Raw genomic sequence first — 7,822 nt, 5'->3', positions numbered from 1 at the left:
ACTTTAACATAAAAAAAAAACATCAGAGGTCACATACTTGTGTATCGTTTATATCAATTGACTCATCACAGGAAACCGATTATGCTTCAGGTGAATTAATGTCATCAATTTGCCTACTGGTGATATTTATTGCTTTTATATTGGTCCGGTCTATTGGTCCCAAAGAGGCATTTCTTTCATATTGTGAATAATTTCCTGTTTATTTGGAGTTTGGAGCGTTGATCCATTTCTTGAAAGTATGTTTGCGCTGCTCAACCTTCTGTAGTACAGTAGTTCCGAAATTGCTCTCTTACAGCCATCTGCAGTTGGGTACTTTGCAGAAAAAGCTGTATGCTTGTGAAAATATCTTTCGTTGATACATTTTTTTTGTTGTTTGCTAATTTAATTGTACAGGTAAGTCAGCGTTATTGGCATTGAAGGAAAAGGAATACAGTACGTGTATTTAGAATTAAACTCTTATTTTCTTCCGAGATTTTTTTTTTGGGGGGGACGTATGTTATGTATAACTTACCCCGGACTTGTGATGACTAGGATATTTCAAACTCTTTTTCAAAATGCACATTTCCTCGTGTTAAAAAACAAAACACGGCACTCGGCGAAGGAGGCGACCCCTATTTTAGTCAAAATGGTATTGTAGTCCCCTGTTGACCAGAAACTATGTTCACAGTATTGCTTTCAATAATGTAGCGCTTGTGTCTGAGAGCGTTACCGAAATAGTATAAGTACACTGGGTGGGGACAAAGACGTGTGCGTGCCGCATGGTAAGATGGGGAGTGCATAGCAGAATCAAGCCTGCTGCGTGTTGCAAGAACTGAGTTGTCCAACTTCTACACTGTTTAAAGTCGCCAGACCAAGAGTGTCTTACTGACTTAATGAGCCAATTGACAAGGTCATTTCACCCCTTACTACGGTTAGGTGCTGAAGATACAGCCCACGATGATGAGTGACTGACTTGATATACAGTACAATAAAAGTATGTAGAATTGATTACATGTTGAAGTGGAGGATATCCGTGTATCAAGCGAGATACAACCGACATTATTAGTGGCTGCTAACTGTAGAAGAAACACACCAAAATGAAATGAGGGTATGCAATGAGGGCTAAGGGAAAAGGAGAAGGAAACATGATCTCTCTGAGCGCATACCATTTAATTACAGCTGCAATCAATCTGATTTACAAGCACACAGACAGTTTGTCACCAGTCGCTACATTAACATTAAATTCTACTTCCATTCCCAATTTGTAATAATAATTCTTAGCATAACACTCAGACTGAGCAGGGTACTCGTTTTAGATGAGTATCCTTTACGGAAAATACATTTTTGCCAATTAAGAGCATGAAACGAGTACAGCTGGACATTATCCGTACTCGTGCTGAAGGAAAATCCTCGTTGGGTATCTACTTATGTATTCACTCTTCACGCTCTGTGATTGGCCAGTCACACACAGCGACCGCCCCTCCCTAAACAGACTTGTTTGCTGCAGCCGGAGAAGCCGTGCCTCAGTCTTTCACACACAGACTGTGACTGATGATGTCTCTGTGCTTGCCGACTCCAGCTCACATTGCACGAATCAGTACTCAGTTTTCCTCATCTCGCTTCTATTTCGGTTTGTATGATATTTAAAGTTAGTTGGTAAACTTGTTTTGTAATGTACGCGGTGCAGTTGGCAAGACAGAGTTCACAATGGCTCGTTTTGCATTGGTCACTGCTTCCGGAAGGTTTTTTTTTTTTTTTTTTAGGTTTTCCTCAGCTCGGCTCTATTTTGGCTTGTATCTAAAGTTACTTAGTAAACTTTTTTCCGTCTGCTAGCGTCTAATTTGGCTGGTGATATTCAGGTAAAGTCAGTTGGAAAACGTTGCTTGTAGTACTTAACACAGTACTTTTGAGAAAAATACAGTGAACGAGGCTGACATATTATTTCCCGGTTTGCCATCACTGGATGTTTGAATTAATTACGAACTTCACACAGATCATTAAAAAATAATTAAATTATAAAGTCTTACAGATCACTTACAAACATACACAGTACACATATAGCTGACAAATAAACAATAAATATAGCAACTTCTGTTCAATCCATGTCAATTTCAGACTTGACACCCATTTTCGGTTAAACTACACCCGTTTCTGGTTTAAGCCCCGCCCACTTTGAGTACAGTTAGGATACAGATAATTTAGATGGGTGAACAGATACACATACGGAAAGTGGTGTACTCGTTCATCCCTATATTTCACAATATATCCGGGGGGTATCTTAAGAATACCTTAAAACTATGTTTTCTATTGACACTATAATGATAAACATACATCACTTCAATTATGAATCTTTTCTATGTAATACTTTTTCAGTTTTTCTTGTATCTCTTATAGACACACACACACACACATTGAAAGCTGATAAGCGAGTAAAAGAAAAACATTTTGATGGATGGATTAACTGACACACACAAGCACATGCCAAAACACAAACATACACTATGCATAAAGCCATTGTCGTCTGCAGTAATGTAATCTCGCCTCAGCTGCTGGCTTCATCAGACTGATAGTAATAGGAGTAATGTGACTAGAAAACTGCAATGTATGTTTGTTTTTTTTCTGGGGAGGGGGAGTTAAAAAATTGATTGGTGTGGGTTGGACGAGGTTACAGCCCTGAACTGATGCTGCTCAACCTATCAGACACTGAGAAGGGAGGATGGGGAAAAAAAGGTTGTTAAATGAATGGGTGGGAGAGAAAGAGAATGAGAAGTTGTAAATAAAGAAAGAACCAATCAGAGATTGTGAGGAAAGTGAAAAGGGAGACGTGAGAAGGTGTCAATTAAACAGATGAGGGAGAGTAGGATTGTTTTTTTTCTGGTCAGTCAAGTTAAATGTGCATGCGTGTGTGTGTGTGTGTGTGTGTCTGTCAGAGCAAGGTCATTATAAGCAGGAAATCCCCCCCCAGCAGTGGGCTGTAATGTGTAGAGTAATGTAATACTATGTCAACAGAGGTACTGAAAGAGACTGTTGGCGGTGCACAGACGTAATAGCAATGATGACTGCAGGGGAAGCACAAAGTTATGACAACCCTTTCCTTACCATAAAAGCTCACTAATGTGAAACTACTGTAGTGTGTGTATAAAAAGGTATCAAAAGTCCTGGTTAAGATATTTGGAATATATACCCCTTTTCTACCACACTTTTAAGGAACTTTTCTCGAATTTACTTGAGATGCTGAAAAACCACCAAAATTAAATTTTTCAGAGCCCAATATTTTCCCCTGGAAAAGCAAAATGTTTTTTTTCAGAAGTTGTCCAGAAATGTATGTGTGCTGCAAACCGCTGATTAGTGGTTCGTCTTCATTTTTACCAACTTCATTTTGGTCATTTGGAAAATGGAGCAAAAGAGAAAAAGCTATGAGAAGTAGACAAATGACTCTTGAGTGTATTTGCGGGAAGATATTCAGCGAGACTTTGATCGTAGCAAATCTAAATGTGGGGCACATGTTGAAAAAAATTTGTGAAAAGTAGAGTACATTTGAGCAAGAATATAAGAAGCTCAAGAACTGTCACAGTGGGTTCGACCACCGTACTGTTAGTGGTATGACCAGCTTGGCGTATTGCAGCAGCTCAGACTCTGTGAGCTTTTTTCTCAAGGATGTGCCACGAGTGGAACAAAGGTAAATCAGTAGGGATTTCCTGATCCGATCTTCAGGATCGGGATTGGCTGCCGATCCGCTGTATTTGTGAAGATCGGATAATATCGCCTTCCGCTACGAGATCAGGTCGATCCGGTTGCCGTATTACGTTCGTAACTCAGAGCCACACTCCAACATGGTAGATGCTGTTATGCGCCTCAGAGCTGGTTGCCATTTGACTCGCGCCACCTGCAAGAAGACGAAAACCCAACACAACCGTGCAGACCTGTCCACGGTGTGCAGTGGTTAAGTTAGTTTCACGTTGGACGTTAAATATTCTGCTCCGTAGCTACAGCGGTAGTTCCCTCCCACTGTGCCAGAACTGCTGCGTCATAGTGTAGGAAGCTCGAACGGGAAGTGCCGCTCTGACCACTGGTTGCTTATAATGGGGACCGCACAAATACTACTAAACATGTCGAAACGGTGGAGAAAAGCCTTGGAAACTCCTCTGTTACGGAGCGTGAATGGAAGCTAGCGGGGTTCGCTTAGTTTAGCCATGTCAAATGATTAGTCCTGACTTGAAAGTATTTTGCACGCCCATTTTTTCCAATTTTATCTCTTATTGGATGGACTTTTATTGGATTAGTGACCTGATTCACAGAGGTTTCTTACAAAAGCCAAACAATTTTGTTGGTCATGCTGTGTAATAAAAAAGTAATGCAAATGCAATACTTTGGTTGCATTTTTTTTTTATGCTTTGAAGAACTATTTTCATAACCATATTCAATTCCACAAACTCATGTTTGTAACAAAAGCGTATTATGATTAAAAACAAGCAAACAAAAAAACGATAGGTATCGGATCGGCAAGACTGTTAAAAAAAATCGGATCGGAAGCCAAAAAATGTGGATCGGGACGTCCCTATAAATCACATAAAATATTCACTATTTAGATTGTAACAAGCTGTAACAATAGTCACACTATTTATCTTGTTAACCAGAAGCCAAGTTAACCTAATGCTAATTTGAGCTGGTCAACGTGCTGATGCAAAATCAACTGCGGGTGTCCGTGTTGTCACCGTGACCTAAAAACTGACTTTTATTTTTTATGTATTGTCATTTCCAGCTAAAATGAACCATGCAGACTCAGCTGACCCTCATGTGCTCCTCCTTTTCCCAGAAATGTTAGTGGAAAAGGGGCACATTACAGATGGTATGATCCCAAGTGACTTACTGTAATTTATTCCAGCTTCATAGCCAGGCTGCCTTTTCAAAGTAAAATTGTCTGGGTGAGTCGGGATTCTGTGTCTTGTTGATGAGGCCACCAGTTAATGGCAAAAAGTTCTTATGTCAGATAGTTATGAACCACAACCTCCTGTTAGACAACTTCCATGCACATTGTTGTGTCTCCAAGATGGGATTCAACAGACTCTTTGGGGATATTTAAGTACGAGGTGACAATAGGGATGTTATTTCATGTCTTCAGGGCTCTAATAATGGTTTAAAAAAAAAACATATTTAGAAAGTCATAAACAAGTCTATGCTCTTAATTAGGTCTGTAACAAATTGACCGTGATAAACAAGGGACAACTGTGCATACAAATTGAAATGACTACCTACACCTGCACTAATACTTGGTTAAATGTTCTTAGCAAGTTTCAACTGGACCAAATACTTTTTGTAGCCATGAACAAGCGTCTGGCATTCAGTAATTCTGGTTGGATGTTTGACCACTCTTCTTGGCAGAATTGATGGAGTTAATTTAGCCTGCGTTCTCCATTCCAATTTTTCACATTTTCTTTAATTTTTTGTTTGTTTGGGATTGTTGTCCTATTGGAACGCCCAGTTTTGTCCAAATTTCAGAAGTAAAAATAAGCATACAGTACAAACTACAAAATACATCCAAATAAATTACATCATGATTGTAAGGGCTCATGACTGACAGGAGCCCAAGAAATGATATTGTCTTAACCATAAGAGAAATCGAGAGAGTCTCACGAAAGTCGTAGTATCAGAGTATAGGTTAGACTATCATTTTCAGGTCAGATGTCAGATGATGTAAAAGCTGTATTGTTTATTCAGTACAGGGGTGCAGCAAGGGTGTCCAAAGTGCGGTCTGCAGCTTGTTTTTTATTGGCCCGCAGGACTGTGTAGAAATTCAATTAAACAAAAAAAAAAACATCACATAAATAGCAACAAGGGTGTTATGGAGTGAGGACTACTGAAACGTTGGTAATAACAATAAAAATCAAATACACAGAAATGTCATACAGGAGACACTTGCAGTACCGATGCATCCTGAAAGGGTGAGGGCATGCGTGAGCTGGAAGATGCATGTCATTGTCGACGTTGCAGAGAGGAAAAGCCAGTGTTTTTTTTTTTTTTTTTACATTATTGAAATACGCTAATAGCAGTGCTTGCTAGAGCTAAATTGTTTTCTGCGTGTATTCTGTGTTTGTTTTATTGTTTTGTCTTTATTGTACTGAATTTTTATTCCTTTTTAACATCATTGCCAGGTGACTACAGATGAAAAAATAGCCTCCTGGCCTCTGGCTTTTTTTAAACTCTTGTATTAGCACATGTTTTATGTAATCAAATTGTCCATTACAAATAAACTAATCTAATCTAATTAACAAACAAGTCAAATTCATGATATTTTTATAGTCTGCTGAATGAATGCATGAATTTCACTGCCAAGATGGAGGACTATATACCCAACCTCCTCAGGAGGTAATCAGACTTTTACAAAAGAGTATAGTCGTTCCTCCCTACATCACAGTTCAATGTCGCGCTGTGACTCTATCATAGTTTTTCAAAAAGTAATTAATCAATAGATGATTGCTGATTTGTGGCTGTACTTCTTCTTGGCCATTATTAAGCATTTTCAAGCATAAAAATGGCTAAATGAATTAAAGTACAAATACAAGGCAGAAGAAGCATTGGAATTGTAAATGTAGTATTCTACATTGGCCACTACGTGTCGGTGTTTGGTGAGACAAGGGCCAGACATGCTCATCAGAAAAGGCATTTATTTCAAGTTTAAATTATCTCACAACAGGCACAATAATAACAACATAATAATAATAGTAATAATAATAATAATAACATGGGCTACTCTTAGGGTCAAAACCCAAGACAAGCTAAAACTCTCAACCACTTTACTGACCTCTCCACATCTGTCCGCCCGCCACTAAGGTCTGCTAGAGAACACATTTACTGTGACGCTGCTCTGTCTTATATGGCTTATTTACTCTTATTATGTTTACTGTATTGGGTAATACAAACGTAAAGGCGATTATATGGGTGTTATTTCATGTCTAGAGGGCTCGAATAATGTTAAAAACATATTTAGTTGACAGTAAACAGGTTTTCTTTGCCATAACTACGAAATTCCATTTATTATTATTAAATCCTACTTTGCAGAAATTCACTTATCGCAATTGAGTGTGGAACTAATTTACTAACTAATTTTAGCAATTGTAATCAAGCCTTTTTAAGCCATGCTTGGACACGCACATGCTGTATTTTGTGAGTACATTTGCAAGTTCTGCTTAGCGTTTACAGCAGCTCCCCTTTCTTGTAGTTTTTCCGTTTGGCTTTTCCCGGGTTTTGTGTTGTACTTTATTTTTCTATTTTTGTATTTATCCACTCCTTCATTGTCATCTCTGCTTTGGGATCTAGCCACTGGCTGTATCCCAATTTTTAACAAATAGGCCATAGTTAACCACAAAACAGAACAATCTTTAATTTTTTAAATTGATATATTTTGAAAAACTGTGACAAAGCAGAGAAATGTTTATGTTCTGCGGAGCAGAAACCTGCTGAAAAACAGCACGTATGCTGAGTCAGACCCGATTGTTTTTAAAACTTTTCTTGCTTCAAAAATATATAAATAAATAATAACAATAAATAAATAAAAATAGAAGTGCGAAGTGGCAAGGGACGACTCTACTGTCAAACATCTGTCAAAAGTATCACGTATTTCTTCCTGGCCACTTCCTCCACGATGTAGACGACTATTGGGAGTTTGATTGAGGGGAGTGGATTCATTCAGGCTTATATGTTCATTCTTTTCAGTCATGTTTGCCAAGTTAAACACAAGAAAAAGATGTAGTGTTTGCGAATGTTATTATATTCCACTTTTTTTTTAGATACTAAGTGTTTTGCAGTGAACCCATTATCCATGCACTCCAGAGTAACACACCGG

The sequence above is a fragment of the Dunckerocampus dactyliophorus genome, chromosome 12 (genome assembly GCF_027744805.1).
Source record: "Dunckerocampus dactyliophorus isolate RoL2022-P2 chromosome 12, RoL_Ddac_1.1, whole genome shotgun sequence".
Lineage (NCBI taxonomy): Eukaryota > Metazoa > Chordata > Actinopteri > Syngnathiformes > Syngnathidae > Dunckerocampus > Dunckerocampus dactyliophorus.
The sequence above is the reverse complement of the archived record's forward strand: the minus strand, read 5'-3'. Positions refer to the sequence as shown.